Below are 16,435 nucleotides of genomic sequence, written 5' to 3' on the forward strand. Positions count from 1 at the left end.
TTGGGTGAGCATTACCTGTGTCAATGGAGTGGTATGCCCGTTCGGTCCATCCTGGAGTGGCTGAGAACATTGACGCAAAGCTAGTGCACAGCTCCTTGATCTGCTGCCGCTGCAGACGTCTAAGGGTCGCGGAGAGGTTCACCTCTTCCATGCCACCATTACTTTTTCCTTCATAGTCGACACCTTCAGGCCACTCCGCGTCATGTTTTCTGGGCTGTAAACTGGGAAACCTTTAATTCTCTGGAATAAAAGGGCTTAAGAGAATTAACATGGTATACCTTAGGCTTTATGTTGGAGGTGGGGGATGCTATGAGATAGTTAACAGCTCCTAGGCGCTCCTGGACCGTGAATGGTCCTTCCCACGACGCTTCCATTTTATGGGCCTGGAGCGCCTTTAAGACCATGACTTGGTCTCCTACTTTGAAGGACCTTTCTCTGGAATGTTTGTTATACCAGGCCTTTTGCTCTTCCTGAGCATCCTTTAGATTTTCTTTAGCAAGGGCTAAAGAGTGTCGGAGGGTGCTTTGTAGGTTGCTTACAAAGTCTAGAATGTTAGTTCCTGGGGAAGGCGTAAACCCCTCCCATTGCTGCTTCACCAACTGTAACGGCCCCTTAACCTCGCGGCCATACACAAGTTCAAATGGTGAAAACCCTAAACTGGGATGTGGTACAGCCCTGTAGGCAAAAAGCAACTGCTGCAACACTAGGTCCCAATCATTGGAGTGTTCATTTACGAATTTACATATCATGGCTCCCAAAGTTCCATTAAACCTCTCCACCAGACCATTGGTTTGATGGTGGTAAGGGGTGGCAACCAAGTGATTCACCCCATGAGTTTCCCACAGGTTTTTCATGGTCCCTGCCAGGAAATTAGTTCCCGAATCTGTAAGGATGTCGGAGGGCCAACCTACCCTGGCAAAAATGTCTGCTAATGCCTGGCACACACTTTTAGTCCTGGTGTTGCTTAGAGCTACTGCTTCCGGCCATCGGGTAGCAAAATCCATGAAAGTCAGTATGTACTGCTTTCCTCTGGGTGTCTTCTTTGGGAAAGGATCCAGAATATCCACAGCTACTCGCTGAAATGGGACCTCAATTATGGGTAGTGGCTGGAGAGGGGCTTTGACCTGGTCTTGGGGCTTTCCCACTCGTTGGCACACCTCACAAGACCAGACATAATTAGCAATGTCCTTGCCCATTCCCTCCCAGTGGAAGGACTTCCCCAACCGGTCTTTGGTTCTGTTCACCCCAGAATGGCCACTGGAATGATCATGGGCTAAGCTCAAGAGCTTTACCCGATACTTAGTGGGAACTACCAACTGTCTTTGAGGTCCCACTAAGAAAGAGTCTCCTTGTATAAAAGTCCTTGTTCTACAACAAACTGGGATCGGTTAGAAGAGCTGAGAGGCGGTAGGGTGCTCTGTGCCGCCGCCCAAGTTTTCTGAAGGCTGTCATCTGCTTCCTGCTCAGCCTGGAACTGTTCCCTTGATGCTGGAGACATCAGTTCCTCCTTGGACTGTGGACTTGGGCTTGGTCCCTCTGGAAGCGATGCAGGTCCTGGGGCTGTTTCCGTTGACTGTGAACTGCTGTCCGTTGGTGCACTATGTTGTATTTCAGGCTCCAGCTGAGCCTCTTGGGTAGGGTTATCTGTTGCTTCTGCCAGTTCAGGCTCACTGGTTCCCTCTGGTGTTGGAGTTGTAGACGGGTTTGCAAGCGCTGTACTCAGTGCTGGCAATGGTTCTGGCGCTGGTTGTGTTGCCAGTTCCGGTTCTGGGACTGGCTTTGGCTGGGTCTCTGGGATAGGATCCACTACGGCTGTTGCAGTCATTGGCAGGGGATCCGGTTCCACCACCTTTGTCTGGGTCTCTGGTAACCCAGATGGGGCCCTGGTGGACGGCTCAGGAACAGGGATGGGGGTGAAAGCTTGCTTAGCCTGGCTGCGGGTGACTATTCCCACCCTCTTGGCTAGCTTCACCAAGATTTTAAAGTATCTTGTCCCCTTATTGGTCCTTTGGGTCAGGTGTCAGCCAGGTTACCTGAGCTTCTTAACTCTTTACAGGTAAAAGGATTTTGGAGTCTCTGGCCAGGAGGGATTTTATAGTATTGTACACAGGAGGGCTGTTACCCTTCCCTTTATAGTTATGACACCATTCCATACAAAAAACTACACTAAGAGAATATTAAGACTGCTCAGTTAAGCACACATGCCAAAATTAGGGTTGCACTCACAACTTTTTCTCTGCCCCTTTGAGACTGTGTTATCATGTAATCTTTAAATTGCAGGGTCACATATTGTTTCTCATATAATATATACCTTTTTTTCTACACTCTTAAATTGTATAGCATCTTACAGTAATTTTTCTACTGACTTTTATTGTGTTGTCACAGTAGCCCAATATATGCTTACTACCAAAAGACTTGCCACTTAGTTTATGGGAAGTATGAGTGAGGGTGGGCAAATGTGTGTTGTGATGGGAAGCTGAGTTGATTTGTGCCTGGGTTGTTTTGTGCTGGGAAATTTTGATGGTTTTGTGTTGGTGGCAAATAAGGGGTGTGTCCTGGGATGAGGGGCTATCTGTATTTGGACTTGCTGGTTGTGTTATTGTGTAGGTGGTTGTGCTGATATGTGAGGTGGCAGCTAGGCACAAGGGTGTAATCCAGCATCTATGAAGTCTCCCTCATACAACCAATGAAACTGTAGCATGCAAATTAGCTATTGAGTAAGGGTGGTGATTGGTTGATTTATCTCTCATATCACAATGGTCTAGTACTCTTGGCACAGCACAGATGTACACCAATTGTCAAGTCAAAATAGCTGAGAACTTCAAAATTGGTTGGTAACAGACTGCAAAACCCCCACTCCACCCCTTCCATGGGGCCCCGCCCCTGCCCCACTTCTTCCCACCCCTTCCCCATCCCCATTCCAACCCCTTCCCCAAAGTCCCCACCTCAACTCTGCCCCTTCCCTGCCCCTATTCCAAACCCTTTCCCAAATCCCCTCCCAGGCCCCGCGTCTTCTCCGCCTCCTCCCCTTAGCATGCTGCGTCCTCCCTCCTCCCCCCTCCCTCCTGGAAAGTCCTAAGTGCTGGGAGGGAGGTGGAGGAGCGGGGATACGGCGTGCTGGGGGAGTATGGGGGGTGAGGTGAGCTTGGCTGCCGGTGGGTGAAGGGAGCATCCAGGGGCTGGCGCCTATGGCGAGCCGCAGGAAATAACTCTGTGGGCCATGTGTTTGAGATCCCTGAGTTAGATGGTAACAAAAGGATGTATGTTTTTAAACATTGTTGCTAAGTGGGTAATATTTGGGGCTACTAGAAACCTGGGTTTTATTCCTAACTGTGACTTCATGTAACCTCTATGTTGGCTTATTTGTAAAGAAGTATGTGGCAGTGGCTGCTTGACATCTAGGACTGTAGCCATGGCCTCAGTTGATAAAGAGAATTGGCATGTAAACCTCCATTAGTATAAGTGAGATTTAAACTGTATCTGTCTCCCTTTTTATGCTGTGTAGCTGCAGTTGGAAACATTGTGTGGTCTGAAGTCCTATGCAGACAACACTTTATCATATAAACTGCTATGGGGATGATATTGTTGGCAGAATTTAATATTTTTGTTTCATATCAATGTATTCAAAAACAGTGATTGGAAAATTGAAGAAAAAACACAAAATAGAAGGAGCTGCTACTTATTGGTACTGTCCTACTTAGCATATGTAGAATAACATGAAGTAAAAATTAGATCCCAGGAGCTTAAACATTTTCATAAAACGTGATTCAAAGAAAGATGAGGCTCAAAAGTGGTCTTTTTGGACATTACTAAAGTCAAGTTATACTTTTTGGCAAAGCTTTTTATACTGTCTTGCATGACCTTCTCATAAACAAACAAGGGAAATGCAACATAAATGGAGCTACTATAAGATGGGTGCATAACTGGTTGGAAAACCATTCCCAGCGAGTAGTTATCAGTGGTTCATAGTCATGCTGGAAAGGTATAACAAGTGGGGTCCTGCAGGGATCAGTTCTGGGTCTGGTTCTGTTCAGTATCTTCATCAATGATTTAGATAATGGCAGAGAGAGTACACTTATAAAGTTTGCGGACAATATCAAGCTGAGAGGGGTTGCTAATGCTTTGGAGGATAGGATTAAAATTCAAAATGATCTGGACAAACTGGAGAAATGGTCTGAAGTAAATAGGATGAAATTCAATAAAGATAAATACAAAGTACTCCACTTAGGAAGTTACTATCAGTTGCACACAAACAAAATGGGAAATGACTGCCTAGGAAGGAGTACTGCTGAAAGGCATCTGGGGGTCATAGTGGACCACAAGCTAAATATGATTCCACTTTACTCTGCGCTGTTTAGCTTCAACTGGAGTACATCTACCCAGATATAACGCTGTCCTCGGGAGCCAAAAAATCTTACCGTGTTTATAGGTGAAACCGCGTTATATCGAACTTGCTTTGATCCACCAGAGTGCGCAGCCCCGCCCCCCCGGAGTGCTGCTTTACTGTGTTATATCCGAATTCATGTTATATCGGGTCGCGTTATATCAGGGTAGAGGTGTATTATGTCCAGTTCTGGGTGCCACATTTCAGGAAAGATGTGGACAAATTGGACAAAGGCCAGAGTAGACCAACAAAAATGATTAAAGCTCTAGAAAACATGACCTATGAGGGAAGATTGAAAAAATTGGGTTTGTTTAGTCTGGAAATAGAAGACTGAGAGGGGACATGATAACAGTTTTCAAGTACATAAAAGGTTACAAGGAGGAGGTAGAAAAATTGTTTTTCTTAACCTCCGAGGATAGGACAAGAAGCAATGGGCTTTAAATTGCAGCAAGGTTTAGGTTGGATATCAGGAAAACCTTCCTAACTGTCAGGGTAGTTGAGCACTGGAATAAATTGCGTAGGGAGATTGCGGAATCTCCATCGGTGGAGATTTGTAAGAGCAGGTTCGATTAACACCTTTCAGAGATGGTCTACTTAGTCCTACCATGAGTGCAGGGGACTAGACTAGATCACCTCTCAAGGTCCCTTCCAGTCCTATGATTCTGTGTGTATCAACCAGTCTGCACCAAACCAACATGAAAAAAATCAAATATTCTGACTTCTTTGTTTTTTTTACTACATTTCTATAAAATAAAAATTAATTTACTGCAGTAAAAATTAAAATTTTGCTACAACTTTAACTATATCATTTACCGCTCAACATAATGTAGCTTTCATCACATATTGATTTATTTTTTATTTCAACTTTTTAGTAATTTCAGAAATTATTGGTAGGTAAATATGCAATATTTGCATATGTAAATATGCAACAAGGAAGAAAACGTAAATACCTCTTTATCAATAAGTTTGTAAATTGTCTATTAGCCATTATTATTTTTCAAAAGTATATAAATGACTCTGGAGCCTGAGGCTCATTTTCAGATGGATCTAAGTCCATTAAAATCACTTTTGCACTTCTAAAAATTTCACCTATGTATATAGTTAACTTATAATGTACACGGCAAAGACACCAGAGATTCAAGAAAGATGACTGTGGTGGTTTGGACACATGTCAAGAATGGACCTGGAAAGAATACCATACATGGTGAGACACACCATGGAGTGCAAGGAACTAGAAATATAGGAAAATCAAGAATGCATTGTATAGACATGATAAAGAATGACACAACAAAAATGATTAAAGATTGACAAAGCCGTGAAGCTGGTACAAGACAGACAGGAGTGGGAAGAATTTATTTAGCCCCATTGTTGCTGATGAGCTGACGGATGGGAATCACAGTACAACAATTTTAACTCTTCTAAGCTTTATTGGTAGTTCCTCTAAACAACATGATAAAAAGCAATTGTCCCTCTTCTTGCCCTACGAATAAATGACCTCCATTTTTTTTTTAAAGGTCTCATTCTACAAATTCCCATTATATAGCCATCGCCCTTATGCTGTGGAGCAGTTTGTCAGAGACACATCACACATCTTATATGAAGTACAGCTATTTGATAATTGAAGTAGTTTGTGTCTCTGTAAAGATGACTTTAATACAATGGATGTTTTGTTATAGGAAGAAGAGGTGTCATCTCAGTAAAAAAAGACAAGGAAATATAGAGGTTTCTTGGAGCATTATAACACTAATTCTCTGCAAGGGTTCAGTGAACTTCCCAAGGTTGGTGGATTTTTCCACCAGTTTACCTAATCTTAGGTAAGTAAATTCTCTCTCTCACCTTTATCTTCTTCCCCCTCCCCTGACCCCCATCTACAGATACTTGATGCATCTTTCAGAATTATTTTTTAAGTGTTCTCTTCTGTTTTTCCTTTTCTCTTAAAGATAACCTGAATATAATCCAACAACATTAGATTTTTGTGCTGAGTGCCCCAGGTAACCAGGGTAAGCGGGACAATTCAGCTCATTAATTTAATAACTATATGTTTTTTCTTTCTTGGGTCCACCCTATATAGCACTGCTATGGATGGCTCTTGTTATCTATGGCATTTCAGGATGTATTGTTTTATTGATGCGACTCCCACCCTGGAACTCCACTGGAAAGGATAGCCAGCCTATAGCCATAAAATAAAGCCTGTTTGGTTATAGTCTTGTGTAAGAGTTTAATCTTTTTTAATATTCTTACTTTGTAATTGATTTATTTTAATAACTCTCTAAAAAAATAAGAATATTAAGTGTTCCAAAAAATAAATAAAAAGAGGACTTAGGTTACCGCTGTAAATAGAAGCCACAGAATTTCACCATGTGTCAATCCCACAAATTCTGGTTGAACTGGAGCATATCTTCTAGAAAGATGTCCAAATTTCAGCACAGTGCATGCTGGATATTGAATTTAAAATAGTCTTCAAAAGCTAAATTCTAAGCTAATTTTCTGAATGTCACTCTTACCCTGGTTACTTTAATGCTACTTGTAGATAACATTTTGACATTATTTGATTCATGTTTATGTTTTCTGAAAATTGTGCTGACTTTCTCATTAGTCAAACTATGTTAATATAAATAGAGTAGAATGGGATAGGAGGTGCTTTTTTTTTTTTAAAACTGCTTGAACAGTGTTAGTAAGCTAAACACACAGTACTCAAAGCAAGTAGGAAAGCAGATTTGCTGAAATGCCAAACATTTCTCCAGAAATTCTCTTCATAAACAGGTTACTCAGTCATACGCATTTTTACAAAATGCAGAATGATAAAAGTAAATATAAAAATCAACTTTCCTTCTAGTTTTCCATTGTGTGTGTATATATAGTAGAAACTAATAAAAGGTAAACATTTTGCCAACCATCACCGTGTAATTATCATAGTTATTTTCTAAGTAGAGGGGAAACTGTGGTAATTTTAGATGCTACCACGTGTGATGCAATGCCAACTAGTTAATGGTGACAAGTGTAACTTATAGCGATCACAGACTGGCGGGGATGGAACTCCCCCCACTGATGTAAGGGAAGAGTTTGCATAACTACCTCTCTCCAGGCATCATTAGAGAGAGAAGCTCCCTGTCACAAGTTGGAGTGGTGATGTTTACATAAAACGAGGCAACCTATTTCCATATCTTCCCTGGTGTTCGTCTGGAATTTATTGCAGCCCCTAGCCAGGAATAGCTTTCCTTAGTAGAGGAGAAAGAACCAGACGCAGAATTGCAAGCAGTTGCTGACTGGATGGCAGGGAGCTTATTCACGAGAACTCATTCTCCTTACTAAATAAACCCTATTTCTTACCTTCCAATTCTGTGGTTGCTTTACTTGTTTTGTTTTTGTTTTTGTTCTTTTTTTAAATATCTGGAGAAATGGTCTGAAGTAAATAGAATGAAATTCAATAAGGACAAATGCAAAGTACTACACTTAGGAAGGAACAATCAGTTGCACACACACAAAATGGGAAGTGACTCACTAGAAAGGAGTACTGCAGAAAGGGATCTGGGGGTCATAGTGGATCACAAGCTAAATATGAATCAAAGGTGTAACACGGTTGCAAAAAAAGCAAACATCATTCTGGGATGTATTAGCAGGAGTGTTGTAAGTAAGACACGAGAAATCATTCTTTCTGATTAGGCCTCAACTGGAATATTGTGTTCAGTTCTGGGTGCCACATTTCAGGAAAGATGTGGACAAGTTGGAGAAAGTCCAGAGAAGAGAAACAAAAATGATTAAAGGTCTAGAAAACATGACCTATGAGGGAAGATTGAAAAAGTTGGGTTTGTTTAGTCTGGAAAAGAGAAGACTGAGAGGGGGCATAACAGTTTTCAAGTACATAAAAGTTTGTTACAAGGAAGAGTGAGAAAAACTGTTCTCCTTAATGTCTGGGGATAGGACAAGAAGTAATGAGCTTAAATTGCAGCAAGGGCAGTTTAGGTTGGACATTAGGAAAAACTTCCTGTCAGGGCAGTTAAGTACTCGAATAAATTGCATAGGGAGGTTGTGGAATCTCCATTTTTAAGAGCAGGTAAGACAATACCTATCAGGGATGGTCTACTTAGTCCTGTCATGAGTGCAGAGGACTAGATTAGATGACCCCTCAAGGTCCCATCCAGTCCTACGATTCTATGCTTTAATATGCTTCCTCTCCAGTAACACAGCAACCTTCTCCAACTGGAAAGTTAAAATTCATTACTTTCTCTAAGGCAGGCTTTCATCAGTATATTTATATGAAAATGCTGGAATGGTAGGTAGAACTGGGTGAATACTGATTTTTCCATTCACTGGCAGTTCTGCGGAAAAAAATGATTCTGGTTAAATTAAACCTGAAAATTCCAAAATTGAATTAAAAAAAGTTCACAAAAATTTCATTTCGGGTCAACTGAAATATTTTGTTTGACCCAAAACTAAATGTTTTGTTTAGTTTTTGGACACATTTTTAACATAAAAGCAAAAGGGTTAGATTCAGAAAACACAGAATCATAGAATCTTTAAATCTTCCCTCATAGGTCATGTTTACTAGACCTTTAGTCATTTTGTTGCTCTTCTCTGGACTTTCTCCAATTTGGCCACATCTTTCCTGAAATGTGGCATCCAGAACTGGACACAATACTCCAGTTGAGGCCTAATCAGCGCGGAGTAGAGCAGAATTATTGGTTATGTCTTGCTTACAACATTCCTGCTAATACATCCCAAAATGACGTTCGCTTTTTTTGCAACAGTGTTACACTGTTCACTCATATTTAGCTTGTGATCCACTGTGACCCACGGATCCCTTTCCGTAGTATTCTTTTCTAAGCAGTCCTTTCCATTTTGTATGTGTACAACTGATTGTTCCTTCATAAGTGTAGTACTTTGCATTTGTCCTTATTGAATTTCATCCCATTTACTTCAGACCATTTCTCCAGTTTGTCCAGATCATTTTGAATTTTAATCCTATCCTCCAAAACATTAGCAACCCCTCCCAGCTTGGTATTGTCCACAAACTTTATAAGTGTACCGATCCCATGAGATATGCCCTTCTAGTTTGACTGTGAACCACTGATAACTGCTCTCTGGGAATAGTTTTCTACCCATTTATGCACCAACCTTATAGTAGCTCCATCTAGGTTGTATTTCCCTAGTTTGTTTATGAGAAGGTCATGTGAGACAATATGAAAAGCCTTACTATAGTCAAGATATACCACATCTACCACTTCCCCCCAATCCAAAAGGCTTGTTACCCTGTCAAAGAAAGCTATTAGGTTGGTTTGACAGGAAATCCATGCTGACTGTTACTTATCACCTTATTATCATCTAGGTGATGAAAAAATAAAATGCTTAATTATATGCTTCCATGGAAGATAATTGCTAATGGCTCAGATATCTCCTCAGTCAGCTCTTTGAGTATTCTAGGATGTATTTCATCAGGCTCTGGTGACTTGAAGACAGCTAACTTGTCTAAGTAATTTTTAACTTGTTTTTTTCCCTATTTTAGCCTCTCATCCTACCTCATTTTCACAGGCATTCATTAAGTTAGATGTCCAATACAAAATAATGGAGTTATTAAATCTTTATAGAAATTGATTTTCCTATTGTTACCAAGGAAGGTAACAGCTCCTGATCACCAGCGGAATCTTTAGTCATAAGTTAGATGCTGCTCAATGTGCCACATTTCATGGGAATGTCATTCTGGAAGAGTTGTAATGCATGAACAAGCCATCCAACCAAAAGACTGGTCTAGAACCCAATCCCTGAGAGCGCAGATCAGACTAAAGCTAAATCTTTGACCAAGAGAGGTAGAGGAGAAGAAAGATAGAGAGGCTGGATGGAAGGAGACAGAAAAAAAGGGAGGCCTTTTTGGTAATGGAGAAGCAAAATAGTTAGGAGTGTCTGTTTGATACCTGTGAACAACAACAATGCCCTTAGCCAGTGCACATAGGATGCTCTCTTTATCAACTATAGGTGGGCAATGTGTTTTATAAAATCATACATCATAGCTGTTCAACGGCATTCATAATGCTGATGAGCATGTGTACATATATGTATAATGAATATGAATGTCTGAAGTAATTAACATTACAGTTTTTATTGCAAAATAACCTGTCTTGTACATTTCCATTTCCATGTATTCAAAAAGTCACTTTGTATAGCATAAGGCATTATTTGGTTTAGAAATTATTAGTGGAGAAATCATGTATACATTCAAGCTGAGATTAGAAAATAATGTGCTGCAGAATTCTTGGTGACTTTGAGACTTTTTATACTTAAGATTATTGTCAATTGTCCATGTGATGTAGGTACTGAAATCCTAGGTGGAAGTAAGCTGTATTCATCGAAATACACTGTTCCCAGTAAATTTGTTCTGTAATATGCACATTGATTAGACTTATATGGTTAAGGGAGGATATGTACATTTTTTGTAAGTAAACATTACTTTTACTTCAACTGTACATTAGGAATACATTTAAATACGAAATTAAGAAGTAAGTTTTACTCTAGTGTATTGTATTCATAGTATAAAGATGGATGGCTTAAATATTTTGCATAATAAATTTTTAAACACTGTTATATCATGTTTTTTAGAGCTTTATTTATTTTGCTTGGGTAAACAAATGCTGTGTTGTTAAACCTCTGGTGCACAGGGTCTTTATGCGTGATGCAATGGTTTATTTAGATACACCAATTTCTTTAAGAAATTTCAGTTATTTCAGAGAGTGTCTTACAATAAAATGCCATTGTAAGGTTAAAGTTTCATTCTTTGAATGAAAAAGATATTGCATGTAGCATATACACAAAGGAATGAATTTGCCGTTGCAGATTTCAGATATTTTCTCTCGGGGGAAAAAAAATCCTTATGTAGTAAAGTGTGGTGTCTGTATTTAAGATTTGAAAATTCTGTATTGAAAATTCTACAGTATTCATTTTCTTGGATACCCACAAACTAGCAGTTAAAGTCCACAGCTGAGAGCCCAATCCTGTAAAACCATATTCACACAAGCTTTCGTTGGAACTGTTGGCATGAGTTAGGGATTGAAAATGCTTAATGGGTAGACAGCTACCTATGTATGAAATCTAGAGTCCATATGACAAAAGATGCTACCATATTTGATTGGTATCATCTGCCGACTCAATAGAGGCCGTGGGCTTAAAGGCTGTGAAGAATGACCTGTTTTTAGCCTTAGAGATGATCTTTTTCTTAGGTAAGGTTTCAGGCATATTGGAGGGCCATTATCTTGTCCATACCTGCTTTGTACATGGATAGAAGCATCCAGTGTAAACAGATTTTAGCCTATCACCTTTCATGAATAAATATATATATATATATATATATATATAAGACTGTGTCCCATATTTTAAGAAAACCTAAATGCTAAAGCCCTACAATAACATAAATTTATAACATACTGTTTAGATGAACACATTAAGCTTATATTTAAATCCTCTGCCTGTGAAAGACTGTAACAGCTCCATAAGAGATTCAGTTGACCTAGTAAATAATGTGATTCTTCTTTAATATATTGATGCCTATTTTCCAATTAAACGCTGGCTCAGTTTTACTGTTACATTGAGGAAGTACTATTTTCAACTAATAAAATCTCATGATTATCAATTACCAGCACTAATGAAGTTAATAAAAACTAAAGATGAAATATTCTCCAAGAAAATTGAAGGGTTTTGTTCACATGCTTAATTAAGACATTCAGTAATAATATTTAATATAATGGATTAAGTTTGTAATTTAATATATTCAAGATTTGGTACCACACTGTACCTTCATATTACAGTGAAGATCCAGTAAACCTGGTAGATTTTTTGTTTTATGGGAGTGGGATTGGGTATGTGAGGGTGGGTGTTATTTGTTGATTGTAAAACCCAACTGTACCAGCTCTCTCCTAAGATCCTAATTATATAGTTTATAAACTAGAACTGATTCAACAGACGTTCTTTAAAATCCCAAAAATATGTGCATTAAAGCAGCCCTGGACGCTCTAGCTCACTCCCTGTCCACACTGGCAAGGCACGGAGAGCGCTCTGACTCCGCGGCTACAGCGCTGCTGGTACTCCATCTCAGTGAGTGGAATAACGTTTGCTGTGCCCCTGCTGGAGTGCCACAGCGCCAGTGTGGACGAGGTGTTGCTTTACTGTGCTCTGATCTGTCTCCGGAAACGTCCCTTAATCCCCTTAAGTCAAATGGCCACTTTTCTCATTGTTTTGAACTCGCTGTAGAAATGCGGATATGCCGTTTGAAAGCTCAGTTTCTGACAGCCGGCTGCTTATCTGCTCTGAGACAGATTAATGTGGAATGCTGTGTGTGAGAGAGAGAGAGAGAGAGAGAGAGAGGCGGGGGGGAGGGTGGGTCTGCTGCTGTCTGAACTTACAAGACAGTATGCTGACATGCTCTCAGCCCCCCTCAAAACCTACTCTTTCTCCCCCCCACATACACACAACACACTTCCTATCACACTCCATCACACCCCCCCACATTGGAAAAGCACGTTGCAGTCACTTGCATGCTGGGATAGCTGCCCATAATGCACTGCTCCCAATGCTGCTGCAAGTACCGCAAATGTGGCCACGCCAGTGCACAAGCAGCTGTCAGTGTGGACAGACTGCAGCGGAATCCCTACTGCGCTCTACGAAGGCAGGTTTAACTCACAGTGCTCTACATCTGCAAGTGTAGCCATGCCCTACGTTAGCTCTCCTTTCAATCTGCCTTCAACCTGATTGGATCCAATGCCTTTCTCCTTTAAAAGAAACCAGCTAATTGAATTAAAGGGCTATGCAATGACTCCTAGTTGCTCTCAGTGGCAGAGAAACTGAAACTGCCACATTAAAAGTCTGCTCTAGAGAAACTTATGGATTGCAGCACACTATGTTGCAGCTGAGGTAAATACCTCAATGACAATGCAGTGCTGCCTTCTTTAAAGAGATAGCCGCATTGAGTGCCATCCAGGCACTGTTTCTGCAATGGAATGTTCCAGCATTCATGTATCTGCACAAAATCTCAGTGAATCGTTCACAACCTGTATTGGCAGATCACTTTGCAGAATTGAGGCCATTCAGGTTTGCAATACACAGAGAGAGAGAGAAATACTACTGCATGATGCATATTTTTTACATCTTTTATCTTGTGATATTAACTACAGTATTGTCTTTAAATTATTAGGATTATTTGCTGTGATACTTAAAACCTAGTGTGTTTAGCTCATATCAGCGATGGGTAATATAACTGAATTTGTTTGAGAAAGTGTTTCTTTAAATGTACACCTTTTTATATGATTACTATCATTGCACAAACCTTAATTACCCTTTTTTAACAGATCCAGTGTTTCTGATTCTTGGATGTAGACTGTAATAGCCTCCATGATTTAGTGAAAGATATCTTTATTTATTTCTCCACCCCTTCCTCCTTTTTTTTCTTTTAATAAATAAAATTATGGTACAGAGTATAAAGTAGTTTGAGAATTTTTACAGAACGGCCAAGAAAAGTGAAAAAGTGAAATCAAAAGATTTGATTTGTGGTTTAATGTAAACAATATTACTGACTCAACAGATGTAACTTGGGGTGCAAAGAGTTCCACAGATGAGGGGTATAATAAGAAAAGAACCTAGCCCCAGTGACCTTGGTCCATAGCCAAACTACAGACAAGAGAGTCTCTGAAGCAAAGTTGAATGTGCACCCAGAAATTTAAGAAACCAAAAGGTCCCTAAGGTAACTAGAAGCAAGGCCATGAAGAGCATTATAAGTAAGTATTTTTTTAAAAATCAATACGTTTTTATACTGAGACATACTTTATTTTATTTTGATATTAGTATGCTATGATGAGAAAGATTATTGCTAAATATATTCCAGGCAATAAAATTCTACAAAAGATTGAGTTAATATTAGAAAACTAATCAAGAGAGCAGCATAGAGAAGAGAATTTCAGTATTTAACCAAGATGAATTGGAAGTGTAAACAATTTTGCAATTCATACTCTTTGTTTAAGACCAGCAGGGCACGCCTTCCATGTTTTTGCTGCTAATTAAGTGAGGGGGAAAATACATTCTTGACCTGGATTTAATTGATTTCATTCAGATAGTATATGAAGCTGAATATTTTCATGTGATAGAACTTAACATCTTTTGTGACAATGTGATTCATATAGGCATTACTCATAAATGGTTATAATATACTTTGACATAATTAAACAGTGGAATGCTACTTATTTACATGAGAAAAGCCTCAGCATTATCTCTGACCTAGATTATATTTTTGATGCCAGAGTAGCTGACTCGCACTAAGAAATGAAGCCAAAACTCTACTGTAATTTTTTTTAAAAAGCTCTTTTTGTACATTTGTATAATCAAAATATAAGGTTATACCATATTGACAGTTAGCAGATGGAAAAAACAACATGCTAGGAAGTTAAAAGAATGCACTCGGAAGCTATGCTATAAATACCAGGCTAAGTCTGGAGTTTCAATATTTTTCCAAAGCTTTCTTAGAGCATTCCTTAATCTTTCCCCCGCTTCTCGCCCCCAGGAATCCTGCCCCATCCACCCCACCCCCCCCGCTCCCTGCCCCCTTACCGCGCTGCCTGGAGCACCAGTGGCTGGCGGTGTGGCTGCACCAGGACAGGCACCGCGCAGCACAGAGACTGTGTCAGGCCGAGGCTCTGCAGCTGCGCTGCCCCAGGAGCTCGCAGCCCGCCGCCCAGAGCATTGTGCCGGCGGTGCAGTGAGCTGAGGCTGCGTGGGAGTGGGAACAGCAGGGGAGGGGACAGGGGCCAGCCTCCTGGGCCAGGAGCTCAAGGGCCGGGCAGGACAGTCCCGCTGTCCAGATGTGGCCCGTGGGCCATAGTTTGCTCACCTCTGCTTTATAGGTGATAACAGCTAGCCTTTTGGCTGAGTTTCATGAATACTTGGGTGGCCCATAAAGTCATGGATGTTTTCTGTCACAGTCACCGTTGTGGCAAGACTCACCAAAGCTGCATGGTTTTCAGGTTTCCAAACTCTGATGCCTCTACAGTGTAGTATGTTAAAAGTAAATGACTGCTTGTCTTGTTCCAGTAGAAAGGCCATGCTAAGTAGTGTATTACTCTACTGTTGTAGCAGACTTTAGCCAGTTCACAGAATCACTATAATAGTTAATAGGCCCTAAGACAGGATGTCACTAAGAGAAGCCCTGAATTCAGAGCTAATTTTATTTTTGTATGTGTATCCAAGAAAGAGATTTTATGGGCCTGATATTTAACTGCAAAAAGCATGAAATTGTAAGGATGAAGAGTCTCTTAGGACTCCCTATTGAAGTTAGCAAAATGCAATAGTCATTGGAGAGTGATCAGACAGAATCCAGACTAATTAAAATGTAAGAACTCCCCACTCATAAAATGTCTTTTTGATTCCTGCACCTCTGTTTTGTTTGAGTAATACTTTTAGGAAATTGTACTATTTCCAGAAATCTTAAACCATGTGTGTGTTCATGTTCGTATTCCTTGAATACCCAACACTGGAGGAAACTGAACCGAGCACACACAAAAATCTAGATCACAATCCTAGTAGATTCTAATTTTGCATAAGCACACAAATTGTTGGTGTTGTTTTATCCTCACTGTGTGTTTTCCTGAAAGTTATTGCTATTGTTGATTATGTGTGAAAAAAGTTTTCAATGTGTGGTACAGGTATTTAAAGTCTATCTTCATTGATGGGAGTTTTTAATATATAAAAGTGAACTGAATTTTTTTTTCCATAAGTAAATGAACATTGTGAAAGGACACTACATCCAAAACAGGGTGAAATTCTGGCTTTGTTGAAGTCAATGGAAGCTTTGCCATTGGCTTCAATGGAGCCAAGATGCCTGGGTAGCGAAAACATTGGAAATGCATACATTTTAAAAATAACACTGAAAGGTGTGTTATCTGAAAAAAGCCTGAGTTCAGAGATCTTTATTTTTCCTGCAAGAGTTGATGACCTCGCAAAAACCTAAAATGAAGCAGGGAGCTGCATTTATTTACCTTTATTTGTGTCACACAGTACACTTCTGTTACTCCATTAATGTCT

The 16,435-nt window shown here is 40.1% G+C and overlaps 1 protein-coding gene across 7 annotated transcripts in view; it reads left to right on the forward strand.

The window, feature by feature from the left end:
* MBD5 (methyl-CpG binding domain protein 5) overlaps positions 1-16,435 on the forward strand; it is a 242,743-nt gene that overhangs the window by 119,922 nt on the left and 106,386 nt on the right. For all 7 annotated transcript variants that reach the window (XM_034785452.1, XM_034785449.1, XM_034785451.1 and 4 more), the window contains 2 exons: positions 6,061-6,198; positions 13,947-14,139. The gene's annotated coding sequence lies outside the window, so the exon portion shown is untranslated. The remainder of the gene's footprint in view (positions 1-6,060; positions 6,199-13,946; positions 14,140-16,435) is intronic.

This window comes from Trachemys scripta, chromosome 11, assembly GCF_013100865.1.
Source record: "Trachemys scripta elegans isolate TJP31775 chromosome 11, CAS_Tse_1.0, whole genome shotgun sequence".
In the NCBI taxonomy this organism is placed as follows: Eukaryota; Metazoa; Chordata; order Testudines; family Emydidae; genus Trachemys; species Trachemys scripta.